Consider the following 13,567-nt stretch of genomic DNA (forward strand, 5'->3'; position numbering starts at 1 on the left):
AATAGAGCAAGTCTATTCATAAAACTTAATGTCACCTTTTATAACCTCTATATATAGATGATTTAGTCAATCAGAACATCGTAAGCTAATCAGAAGCCATTTTCTTCAAGATGGCTATAGCTAACTGTATACATGTACAGTATGTGTATGTATTAATGGACTTTCAATAATATTTGCAAACTGCTCTGAATTTAAGATTTCCTAGATTTTATTTATTTGCAGTGCTTCTCACATGCAGCCATATTTTGAAAAAAAGTGTGTGTGTATATATGTATGTATGTATGTATGTATGTATATATATATATATATATATATATATATATATATATATATATATATATAATATTTATTTATTTTATTTTTTTTTAGGACATAATTCTATACATTCAATGCATGATATTTTCTGCACTGGCATTGTAAGTTCTGCGGCTGGACTGTTTTAGCATTTTCATAAAGTGAAAATTTTAAGGGCCTTTGTTGTAGTGCATTCTGGACGCATGAGGACTGGAGGAAGTAAGAGAGGATAATGTCACGTATAACCTGCAAAATACAGTATGCAGGTCTGTTGAGACGTCTCAGTTCATATGAGAGCTTGCATATTCTGCTTCTCTTTGTTATTGTGTAGCAGGAGTGGCCATCCAAAATGAGTTAAGCACCATCTGAGCATCTAGAGGCTCTGTCTGTCAGGCTGCGTCGACTTCTGGTTCCCTACGGTACATTTGAACATAGCCCGAAGTTGCAGTTCACTGAACCAGAGCTTGAGTTCTTCCAGAGTAATTCCATTTTGCATGAGCTTTCTGCATGACTGGCTGCCTTGCAAATGTAGATACATGACTTGTGAATAGTTTTCTTTGGAGGTCACGTAAAACCTCATCAACCTATACAGAAGTGTTACGCCCACTCAAGCTTAGGGGCATGACTAGACTAACAGTACTCTTAAAGGGATAGTTCAATAACTCTTTTTGGACTCCATTGACTTTCATTGCTATTTTTCAAATTTCCATCTTTTGTGTTCCACAGAAGAAAGAAAATCACAAGTTTGGTACTACACAAAGGTTAGTAAATGTTGACTAAATGTGCTTTTCGAAAAAAAGTTTCTTTTGGGGAAGATTTCTGAGGTAAATGAGCATAATTCTAATGATAATAAAATGACTGTTCTTTCCTTTATTGCTTCACTACAGTAAACCTACAATAATAATTTTGGATATAGCTGGAAAGTTAAATTATTACTTAGTTGAAAGAATCAAATGTATCAACCACAAATAGAAATAGAGAGGCTAGAGTTGCTAAAACACATTTAAATCATGAACTTCAAGGATATTGAAAAGTGTTGGTAAAATCATTATAGTTTAAGCTATAGTCTAAGGAACCAAATGAGCTATTGGATTGCCATTGGTACCCCTCAAAAATAGGTACCTGTCCCCAAATCCTGTTTTAAATACTCTGGAGTGTTTCTGAGAATAAGTGGTTGAGTCTGTGGAATGCTGGAGAGGTGTATAATAAATTCTTGGATGTAAATTCCAATCAAAGTCCACAAGAGAAAGCCAATAGTTGTGGTTTCCCTTGGAAACTCACTCCAAGGGTTATCTGGAATCAATTTTCCTAAAACGATGTTATTCGGAGATGATGTCATGGTGAAAACCTGCAGCTGGACTCTGGAGTTCAGAGAATTGTACCTTTTGGCTCTGGATCACATTTCCAAGCCTCACGTCAAACCTCATTTTCATCCTTCCAATAAGTGTTACACATGGATTAGGTTAGCTGAAGAATTGGTAGATGCTGATAGAAAAAAAAGACAAAAGCCCACCAAATCGGCACCTGTTTTCCATCCCGTACTGTTCGGTCTCCAGGCTTTCTTCTGCGACTTGCTAGATTGAAGTGGGAAGTGATTATTGTGCCATTAGTCTAATGAAACGTCTGACTCTCCGGGGAATGTGTCTGTCCACCGCGATTGATTTCCTTTTGTAGCACTGCAACATAAACATGAATTCACTTACCGTATGGTTATGCTTTCATGATGTGCCATTAAATATTTTACCATGATTTGGTGATATATAGGAACAATCCTAAGCAATGGAGTTGAGTCTAAAAGGGACCGTTTAGCCCAAAATAAAAGTATTGTCATCAATAGACTTTTATGATACATTTAAGAAGACCTTTGTTTAATTTGAGCATGTACAAAGCAACTCTCTTTTGTGTTTCACTAAAGAAAGGAACTCATACAGGTTTGGAACGGCACAAGGGAGAGTAAACGATGACAAAATGTTCATTTTTAGCTGAACTGTTCCTGTAATGAGTGTTACATTACTGCAGTTAAAAACTGCATATTTCCTGCAGCCCCCAGACTGTCATTTCTATTGCTCTTTAAATAACAGATACGCTCCATATGCAAGTCCTCTCTCAGAGCCACGTAGCAAGTCGGAGTTTGTCTGTGCACATATTTTCTTTCTCAGCATAGAGCATCAAAAGTAATTGCTTCTGAACTGCCTCACAGTTTGTCTGCTTTTGTGTCATTTTGATTTGACATGTCTTTAATGTTTAGGATTGTGTCTATGCGCATATCTCACTGAGACCCGAGTTTTCCAACTGTGACGTTTTAGATGAAAACTACAGGGTTTCACAAAGATGCTCTCGAGGTGGTGGGAAAGTTTCAAGCCACTTGGCTTAGCCAGTCATGCCAGTGCAATTCCAGCAATTTTACATTTGTTGATTTATACATGTCATATGACCTGCTTAGTTTAAACATTTGATAACAGGAATGATTCAAGATTGTCTCAAGTAAGCGTTCATTTAAAATGCATAAAATATGAAAAATGTAAATATTCTATTGGCAGAGCCATCAAAAGTTGAGGAAAAGTACAATGCACAACACTTACAATGGAAAAAATAAGAAATAAAAGCTCTCAATATCATCTTACAATAATGGCAACAGGATTTCCCTTAATCCTTTAAAAAAAAAAAAACTAGGAGACCCCATGTTTTATGCAATATATATATTTACTGGCAAGAAATTCAGACTTTTTTATGATGCCATTTAAATTTGGCCATTTAAATTAAACCCCACCCCACCCCAAACCCCTGTTTAAGAAATATTTGATATAAAGAGGTCCAAGCAAACCAAAAAAGCAAACAGAAAATGTTAGTTCAGTTTTACCACTCAAACATGAAAGCCATGATTGCGTTGGTAGAGACTCTGGGAAATCACGTTGTCGTCATTATTGTAAATTGATCTTGGGAGCTCCTTTTATTAGCTCTTTTCATGGGCTCCCTGTTCATTACAGGTTGCAATTTAGCCTTTATTGCTCTCTGGTCCTTAAAACTGGGAATTGCGTGTAGTTTTATAAGAGGTCAGTGGAAGTCCTTTGTAGGTCGGCCCAGTGATTGTACATCTAACTTCTGAAGGGGCCTCTTGTCTTTATCTCCAGACTAATTCATTCTGACGCAGAGCTCATGTAACGCTGAGAATATTTCACTAAGTGTACCTTTAAAGATGTTATTTATAAGTTGCAACTTAGGAACAAAGAGGATGCGAATCGGGAAACTGAGAGACATCAGGGCTTCTTCCTCAATAAAACAACCCATAAAAATCAGTAAACATGAACTTTTGTGAACTTGGCGGTGGTGGCCAACACAGCGCTCTAGCAGGGTCTGGCATACTGCTTGTAATGTTGTAGCTGAGTTGAGAAGAGTTTGGAAGGAAAAGGAATCGGCATGAAGGACATCTCAATGGAAGCTTTAGCAGAAGGAAAGTCCAGATGGAAAACGACAGCTTGGCCTGTCCATTGTGCAATGAAGTACACCCAGTTCTTCACAAGCAGAAGGTAAATGCTTGACTTTGACTGGCCTTGCATGCTCCTCCAGACTATGACTGGCCACATACGCTGCGTATTACCCATTCCTCATGCTCATGAGCAAAGATAAGTGTATGCAAATTCCCCTGAGAGTTGCAACCTAATTTCTGAAACTGGCATGGCGGAATAAGACATGGTTCTGCACTAAGGGAATCACCGTGCCAGACTCTTCAAGGCGTATTTGAGCCTTTATTTGAAAAAGACTTGATATGAAGCCCTCTAATCTATTTTTGATGAGTTTCCTCTGATGGTGTGAAGCCGTCGCCCTTCCAACACTAGATGGAACTCTCCTGAGAAAACCTCTGGGTAGCAGCTGGGTAGACTGACATTTTTGAGAGCCAATTATTGAATAAGTTAACTCTACAAGCATAATTAACAGCAGTCAGTTGGGTAAATTGTGGCGAGTTGAGTTCCATTCACTCTTGAGGCAGTTTAGTGTAACAATAGGGGCCTGTAGCTACTGTTCTTCAGAGAATTTCCCAGCAGGCCTCTGGTGCATGTCTGCTCTGATGTAGTGAGGCGTTTAAATGTATTTGATATCCTTACTTCAAAAGCTTCAAATGTGTACACTATTAGAGTAGTATGATTCAGTTTTCTGCTATTGAAGGAATGTTCTTTAGTTAGTAAAAACAAACGTAAATTGTGTCTGTGATAATCCAAAGTTATGTCATGAAATTCTAGATTGCACTGTCGTGATCTGACATAATGGTGTCATTTGATTCATATGCTGCAGCTGATTGTTTTTGCAATGTGCTTGCTGCTTAACATTCAAGTGCTTGACTGGTGTTTGCTGTAGCAGTTGCAGTGCTTTTCAGAAACCCTCCACCTTCCCCAGCTCCACCTGTATAGATCTACGGGGGTATTTCATGTGTTATAAATTGGGGGACCAGGGTGATATTTGTTTTTTTCTATAAAATATAAAAAATTATAAATGTATGTAAAATGTATGTATTTTTAAAAATATATCTCTAATACATCTTTATATATATATATATATATATATATATATATATATATATATATATATATATATCTCAACAAATCAGCATATTACAATGATTCCTGAAGAATCATGTGATACTAAAGACTTGAGAAACTGATGTTTCACTCAGCTTCAAATTGCATTTTTAAAATACTATAGTGTAGAAAACAATTATTACAATTTTTACAGTATTACTGTTTTTGCATTATTGTATTTAAATGAATGCAGCCTTGGTGTGCAAATGTCTTTTGAGGGGAAACTCTCTGACTGCAGACTGTTGAATGGTAGCGTATGCCACAGATGCCGTCAATAAAGTTTAACTTGAACTTGAGGAATTCCCTTAACCTCACTCAGATTTTGACATGACTGGTGGTATTCGATATGAATACAAATATACTAGAAATGAAGCAAGTCATTATTTTCAAAACATCACTAATAATTTAATGTGAAGCTCAGCAATAAGATGGGTATCTATTAAAGGGGTCATTTCATGAGGGATACAGTTTCCCTTGATCTTTTGAGATAAAAGACTTCATTGTACTACCAAAACATACTGAAACTTTTAGAACCCCAAACCCAAAAAAATATGTATGTCAACAGCTGTACGTGATCTGATGCTTACTTGCTCACTGCTGTTGATTGTAATTTGTAGGAAGTATATTTTAAGTAAAAACTAACAACAACAAAAAAAATAAAAAATAAAGTAGAACTGTAGAAAATGTGTTAATCCAGACTGCGTTTAATGCTTGCCCTTTTCATATATTTTGCAACTGAAGTTTAACAGGATGCCGCCTTATTTAATGTCTGACCTTAACAGTCTGAATGGCACATTCATGACTAGTTTTAGTGTAGATGTTTTATCGTTTAATTCAGGTTTGAAGAGGCTGATATTGAAGGATGAGTCTGTTGAAATGAACCTACACATTTGTGAGTGAATGGAACATAGCTATTCTCAGTTCACATGCAAAGAGAGTGCTTACATAAAAAATCTTAAAGGTACAGTACCAAAAAAGATTCAAATTTAGGTTTTATTTATATATTTAAGAGGCAGAAAATTTATTGAGTTACATTATTCATACATGAATGCATTTTTGTGCAAGTGTTGATCGCTTTGATATTCAGTAGATATGTTTCCGTACACCTATTTTTTAATGTGCATTTTGAAAATCCACATAAAAAAACGCTGTATGGAAACGCCAAGATGCACATCAATTCTAAAAATGTATAAGATTAATTATATGTAATCATATATCATGTATTACAAATTAAAATGATTATATTCAGTGGCTTCTCCTACTTTTCTTAGAGAGATTTAGTGCCAGGTTTGTCAGGAAGTTACAATTTTTGTTCTCTATGAATCACTGGATGGAAACGGTGCTTTATAGACAAATGACTTGTAACATTAAGATATCTTCTAAGAGATGCTCTTATAAGGTTATTGTGCGTTTACCTCAAGGGAAAAAAAAATGTAATGATAATCACATTCAAAATAAAAGTTTGTTTAAATTATATATGGTTGTGTACTGTGTATATTTATTCTCTGTGTGTGTTTAAATGTATATTATAATGCATGTAAATACATGTAAATATTTTACGCATACATATGTCAACTAAAACTTTTATTTTGGATGTGATAAATCGTTTGACAGCACTAATTAAAATGCTTAAAAAAGGAATCATTAAAAGTGCATGACCCCTTTAAATGTCAGTGAACAGACAAATTTTGCACCAAAAAATTATATTTCTATATAAATATATAATTATATACAGCCTACAAGAAAGATTTTACGGTATCGGACAGCAACAGCGACTCTACAAATTGCCTTTTCTATTCTCATGCCATGTGTTTCCACAGCCTGAGGGGTACGATTGGGATTGTATTTCGCCCCGGCCCCGGCTTGAAGAAATCACAGCAGGATTAAGCAGTTGTGCCGCACCTGACACGAGTGATCATTCCAGTCACCGTGGGGCTGCAGCTCAAATGGCGATGACAAACAACCAGTACCCGGGCGGTAATTCAATCAGCACTCCGCTGGCATGAGAAGGAGCTCTCACAGCGAGATTGGCCCCGGCTTTGATAAGGTCCTCCTCGGAAGTCCTAAAATAAAGACATTTAAGGAGAAACAAAGAGACTCTGGAAGGTTCAGGAGGGGTCAAGAACAGGAGAGTGAGAGATAAAGATAGCTAGGAGCCGGGCCCGAGGGGAGGGCTGAAAGAAATTAAAGAGGACTGGGTTTGAGACAGAACAGGCAGTCCACATTCCAATGTGTTTTGATGTCTAATGTGCAGAAGAATCCCGTTAGAGCCAGCGACAGCACCGAGTGATCCTGAGATTGGGCTCTCCCGCTAAGGTACGCAATGCACAGCGGAGTTCATTAGTGCAATGTGTCTAACATCTTTCATTTGGACTCTCCTAAGCTGATTTTATATTGTCTCGTGAGCTTATTTGATTTACGATCTGGTAGAGGCGGCCAGCCATGTTGAGTGAAATATTTGTGTCCTGGCTGCAGAGATTCCCAGCGTGTGACGTGTCCAAATGCGTGAAGACGGCAGGGAATAAATCTTCAAATTGGGAAAATGTGAGCTTCCAGAAGTGGAATCTTTGTAGTGGTTGTCATCCTGATCTAATGCCCGGAGAGAGAACGATAAAATATTGTTTAATTTTGAACCGTGTGAAATCGGAAGGCCCAAAGGCTTTCCCCTGTGTGTTTCAGACAACAGATTCACTCTGATTTTGTTGGTTTGCGTGATTTTTACCTTTACTCTCTTCAGTTATTCTTGTAATGAGAACCACCTCAGACTCGATTGCGATCGCCCATAAAGTTGTCATGAAAACATCATTTCATATATTTGCTTGGCTTAGGCGTTATGTGCATCATTCTTCAGTGCATGATATTCATATTTCTGTTTGACAATTTAAAGCCAATTAATAATAATCGTTATATATTCATTACTTCTAATTAGTTAATGATAAATTAGAACAAATAATGCTAGTAGTAGTACTAGTGATGACTATTATTATTATTACAGGCACTGAAGAATTATTCTCTCCACCTAGACTGAAATGAAGCAATAGATTTTCCCTGCAGGATTAAAATCGCTGAACAAGGAAAATATAGTTGTTTAGAACTACGTTCTTGTTTGTCTCTTCTAAATTGCTTTAGGGGAACCAAAAAAAACAAATTAAATGGTTGTCTGTGTACAGTAAGCTATTAAATCAATTTGAATTTAAAAGCTCAGATCATTCGCTCCTTTATGAATTTGAGAAATATGACTTGATAGTTGACTTTTCCTCCTTGAGACACTGCTGAGATGCACTTGAGATTACCAGCCTTGTTTCTCAAGAGAAAAGAGAAGCAAGAGAGAAAATTGCCATTGCTCGCCATTTAATCTGATTGCGGTGTAGGAGAAATGGTGCAGATTATAAAAAATATGTAATTCGTGATTTCTTTTTTTTATTGGCTTATTCGGGCAATATCTATTAGCTTGTGGAGTTTTACATTTATTCAGTCTAGCTTTTCTGTGTGATGATACCATTATTTATTCAGCCTTACAGTATATCTAGCGGAGTAGAAAAGAAGAATCTTTGCAACATCTTCATGCAGATGTTTTCCATATAATCCTTAGTATTGTCAATGTAATTTTTGGGTGAACCGTCCCTTTAAATTCCATGTCAACTGCTCAGAAACTACATGCATTCATCATCGCACGCAGTTTCTGTGTTTGTCCTTGTCTTCTGGCTGAAACCCACCTTTTGGTCTATTAGCTTGCGCGGTGTGCCATCCTCTCAAGGCTCAGTGCTCTCTGTACCTGATTTAACACTAATGTTCCTATGACTCACTCAATCCCACCTCTTATCTTTGCTCTGCCCTTTACAGCATTAACAAATTGGAGATCTCTCCTACATGTCTTCATCCAGCTCATTAGCAAACTGTTGCCACAGGCTCTCTTTGTTTGTGTTGCACACCACCCACACCTTAAACATAGTCATGTAAAGGTCTGGCACCCTCAAGTCTAATGATATCTTAATGAAATACAGACACACTGTATGGCTCTTACAGCTGTACACTGCATTTAAGTGTTTTTTTGTGGGTAAACATGCATTATATATCGAATGCTGTAAGTTAGCTAAGCGTTTTACTTTATTTAAATAAAATGATTTATAACTGTCATGTCTGCTAATTAGTTTTTAATCATTTAATGTTATTTAAATGGTTTAATAGTAAATGTTTGACAACAAATGTTTGCAGCTTACTTAGTGACTATTCAAGTAAGTCCATAAGAATTCAGTTAATTGGGTCAATTATTAAGATCTAAAATAAGATGCAGTAAGGTGTGTAATCAAGAAAACCCACTTCTCCTTGTTTAAAAGTGTTATATAAATAAGATTGACATTGACACCCCAGCACCGTGTTGATTTTGCACAGGCAAAAACTAAACGTAACCATTTAGTTTTATGGCTGCTGTTACTCTTCATCACATTAAAAAATATTCTGCACTCGTTATTGTCCAGAAGAAAGATTATTTACAACTCAAGTCCTTATAGAGGAAGCTATTATTTACTGCGATTCCTGACCGTTCACACGTGCTATATTATCCTAGACAATGACGACAGGCCAAACAAGCGCTTAGGGCAGCAGTTCTCAAATGAATGTCTTTGACAGCACCAAGGTGAAATGGAGCAGTTTACGAAATGTCCCAAATAGCACCCTCAGCGCTCACAATGCTATACTTTGCCGCGTGGGCTGTTGGGTAATAGTCTCCCGTAAAGTCCCCAACGGTGTGGGCTTGACAAAAGAAACATTAAATGAATTTCTTTCTTTTTTGCAACAGAAAGGTTGAATATTTTCACCGCAATAAAATAAATAAATATGAAATAAAGCCCAAAAAAAAACACAATGTAAATATTAAATCTGTTCTTAATTAATATGTATCAAAAATGACTAAAACTTAAAAAAAAATTATGACAAAGTAAAAAATAAAAAATAACACAAGCGCATTAAAAATAAATTAAATGGAAATAATACTATATTTTTTCAGGCCTATTGGTGAAGTTTTTGATTGTGTTTTGTCTTGTTTGAGTTGGGGATGACCTAAAATATTTACTCACCCTCATGTCTTTCCAAACCCATAAAACTTTAACTTAAACCCAGAATACGGCATTTAAATGAAACTCAAAGTCATTGAAATTTCAGTCTCATCATTTAAATTCCGGGTTACCAAATTTTAATAGATCCAAAAAGATCAAAAAGGTTTCAAATGATTTCACATGAATCAAGACCCCTCAATTCAAATGGAATTGTTTTAAATTAAAGTCTTCATGTACTTAATGTATTTTGTTTATCTGGATTTTCAATGGAGCGAAAGGAAAATCTCTCAGTTCTAAATATTAACCAAAGTCTTGGACCATAAAAATATGACCGTATTTTCGTTTTTGAGTAAACTGTCCCTTTAAGTAATTTATTTTAGAGACAGAAGCAAACTTCACACTCTGTCGCACTCCGATTTGAAGACTACTTTGTATTGTCAATGGAAAAAATCTTTGATATGTTTCATATATTTATAGTTCCCCCTTAGCTTTGCATGTTGTTGTAAACAGAGAAAGGTTAGAGTAGTTTTCGGCACGTAATGGAGGCAGTCTGCTAAGTGATCAGCGCTTGTAAGGCCTCTCTATCCAGTTCTGTAACCAGAGAAGGAGACAAACTTCCAGTTGCTGAAATGCTGCAAACAGATGCCGCTGTCCCTGTCCCTGTAAATCACATCAGCACCTCCGGGTGGGGGTGGAGGCTTGGGTAACCCTCATAACCTTCCTAGGCTTCACGGGCACCGGCCGGACGCCGGAATATATGTCGTGATGATCGGGACAGCGGTGTTTGGAGAAGTGCGAACCGTTGTTCTCCGAAGCGGATTTCTGCTGAAAAGGAGACGAAAATTGACGCTGTGACAGGTCTGTCAGCTCATTGTAACTCTTATGGACTCTGCAAGCTAATCTAAGACACTGAAATAATACTTCTGGTATGTCCGAGTGGACAGCGATTACGAGTTTCCATTCAGGGCGAATGCGTAGATCAAAAACAAGGTTGTGTGAAAGTAGGAATGGCTGAATGTAATCTCATTTTGCCATTTCGTTCTCCGCCCTTCCTCAGCTGCAAGCCTTGCCTGTCTCTCCTTTGTAAGCCCTGGGATTTACATGCCGTGAACCGTTGTATTCACGAATGTGAGGTCTCGCACTCATCGCGAGCCAGAAGAGTAACTTGATCCCAAGAGAATTCTGTTTAATTTCTTTCAAAATGTTCTCTGGGAAACTCGATAGCAGATGAAGGGCTTGGAGACCTGAAAAAAGCCCACTCGCAGATGTTTCACTCCCAGATTTGCACCTCCTCTCCACCTGTGCATTTATGTGTGTGTGTGTGTGTATATTTATATATATATACACGTTCAGAACGCTTCCTTCATGAAGTCACTGTGTGGTCGGTTGTTTTCTGTGAGAGCGGATCTGGTTTCGTTAGCGCTCCTGGCGTATTTGCACATGCAGGGTCCGCTGTGACAGAATCATATTAGGATTTCTCTGCAAATGCGGCACGTTGCTGCAGCTCAGTCACGATTTTGCTTTGTTTTCATTGTAGGTGCTGTCGCTTATCTCTGTGGCTGATGTGCGATTTCCGTTCAGAGGTTTCTGTTGTTTTGTTGTATTTACCGGGTCTGTTCTTTGTCAAGGTTGCTGGTTTTCTTCTTTCACAGAGAACAGGTGGTCTGCCACAATATGTGTCTTTGAAGGATCTGATAACACACACATTTATAAGCACCCAGCTGATTTGAGATTTCAGTAAGCACTGATCTGAGATTTTAAAAACCACAGAATATTTTTTTTTATTTTTAGCAATGGTTGATGCACTTAAATAACCCGAAAAACTTTGGAATGACACTTCATGCACTACACTGTCACAGCTTTAATTGCATTTTGAAGATTGTCATTATTAACGACAAAATAACCTTATTAAATTCATACACTACATGTACTAACTGCATAAGTGCATGGTGTATAGTTGAAGCAAATACCGCTTAGTCCCAGACTATCTGAAGGATCACGTAACACTGAAGATCGGAGTAACAATGCTGAAAACGAATCTTTGTCTCGCAGTAATAAATTTGACAAATATATTTTTTATAGAGAACGGTTTTATTAATATTTCATATTGCTGATTTCATTATATTTTGGATTAAAAAAGAAGCCTTGGTGAGCATAAAATATACAATATAATGTATACCTTTTTTTACTTATAAGTTATATATGGTGCGTGTTTTAGTTGGAACCTTTTTTTTCAACAAGAAGGAATAATATAAACTGAAATAATAATTAGTTATAATGAAACCCTTCAATTTAGTGATTCAGTTAATGCTCCAATGAGTTCATTCAGTGGAGTTTTTTGAATGAATCAATACAAGAACTGATTCGTGAATCGTGAATCTGCTTTGATTAGTCACACTGTGTGTTTGTTTTGACTTTGAACCCATGAGGACGTCTCAATAGGCAGGTGTGTTTATTTTAAGCCTTTTAATACCATCACATTCAATTTAGCCTGAAAAAACCCCTTTTGATACTCACTTTAAATGACACACAGTAGATACATGATGATGAACACAGGGTTTCTACACATGGGCTATTTCTCAATTTATTAGTGCACCCCTCACCTTACTTTTCATGAATCACATTTTACTTAATATTTCCTCCAAATCTTTACAGGAGCCTTAATAGCGCCCAGTCTCCAACGCAGACTTTTTGAGTGACCAGTCTGTCTTCCAGCATTCACAAAGTGAGCCTGGGGTTGCCCCTGATTTACGAGATCCAGATTCCTACGAGCTGAATCACAGCCAGGTGCGCGATTTCCAAAGCAGATCGGCCAAAGCCCCGTCTGATCAGCTGCTCTGCTGATTTTACACAGCTTCTCGTGCCACATCCACAGCGCAGCGACCCAGATTTTCCCTTTTTCTCCACGCTCAGAGGGACTGTGGGAGCCGCATCTGCCGACTCCGTCTCTGGGTAGACTCTCTCTCTCTTTCCTCTCTCTCTCTCTCTCTCTCTCTCTCTCTCTCTCTCCCCCGTTTGGTCTCAGCTGAGAGCAGCACGCGTTCAGAGTGTATTCTCTCTCTGTCAGCGCTGTACTGCACGGACTGTTCTTGCACGAGTGCTTCATCACTGAGCTTGACCGGCACAGAAACCCTCACCAGCTGCGCCTAAACGCAACCATGCTCTTAGGTGAGTACGGTTTACGGCATCGATTCGTCTGCACGCTTCTTTTCTCGTACATCACAGTGGTAAACATCTGAAAGAATAGACCTGCCTTCAATCTAGATATGCAACAGAAAGCGGCTTGTGATTTATCAGGCTTCGCGTTGCTGTTTGGAACTGAGCTTTGAAATATAACTGTGCTTTGGATTTATGTAAGATCCTGTCAGCACCATTGTTTTGTTTATGTGGGTTAAGTTTGTTCCATCGCTAATACAGCGTGACACCTTTAACTTCTCTAAACAGACCGACTGTTTCCTTTTATTGTAATTTTAAAAATCAGAAATTTCATATCGTGATACCTGTCTTATAAGACCAGATGTGTCTGTTAATAGTTTTGTCTTTCACTGAAGGCACTGAATAATGTCTCTTTCTTTAATTTAAAAGTCTTAATTTGCCCTTTGTCGGTTTTCTGGCACACTTGGAGTTCTCTTTAGCTGCTTTTAA

At 37.5% G+C, this 13,567-nt stretch overlaps 1 protein-coding gene across 3 annotated transcripts in view; it reads left to right on the top strand.

Moving 5' to 3' along the window:
* The window catches only part of LOC122351557 (zinc finger protein 385B-like), a 70,137-nt gene that overhangs the window by 23,185 nt on the left and 33,385 nt on the right, over positions 1 to 13,567 (top strand). Inside the window, exon 3 of one of the 3 annotated variants that reach the window (XR_006251766.1) lies at positions 1,021 to 1,055. The exons of 1 other annotated variant lie outside the window; for it this stretch is intronic. The gene's annotated coding sequence lies outside the window, so the exon portion shown is untranslated. Of the gene's footprint in view, positions 1 to 1,020; positions 1,056 to 12,900; positions 13,091 to 13,567 lie in introns of those variants that run through there. One more of the 3 variants, XR_006251767.1, reaches the window with a different exon arrangement.

The sequence above is a fragment of the Puntigrus tetrazona genome, chromosome 9 (assembly GCF_018831695.1).
Source record: "Puntigrus tetrazona isolate hp1 chromosome 9, ASM1883169v1, whole genome shotgun sequence".
In the NCBI taxonomy this organism is placed as follows: domain Eukaryota; kingdom Metazoa; phylum Chordata; class Actinopteri; order Cypriniformes; family Cyprinidae; genus Puntigrus; species Puntigrus tetrazona.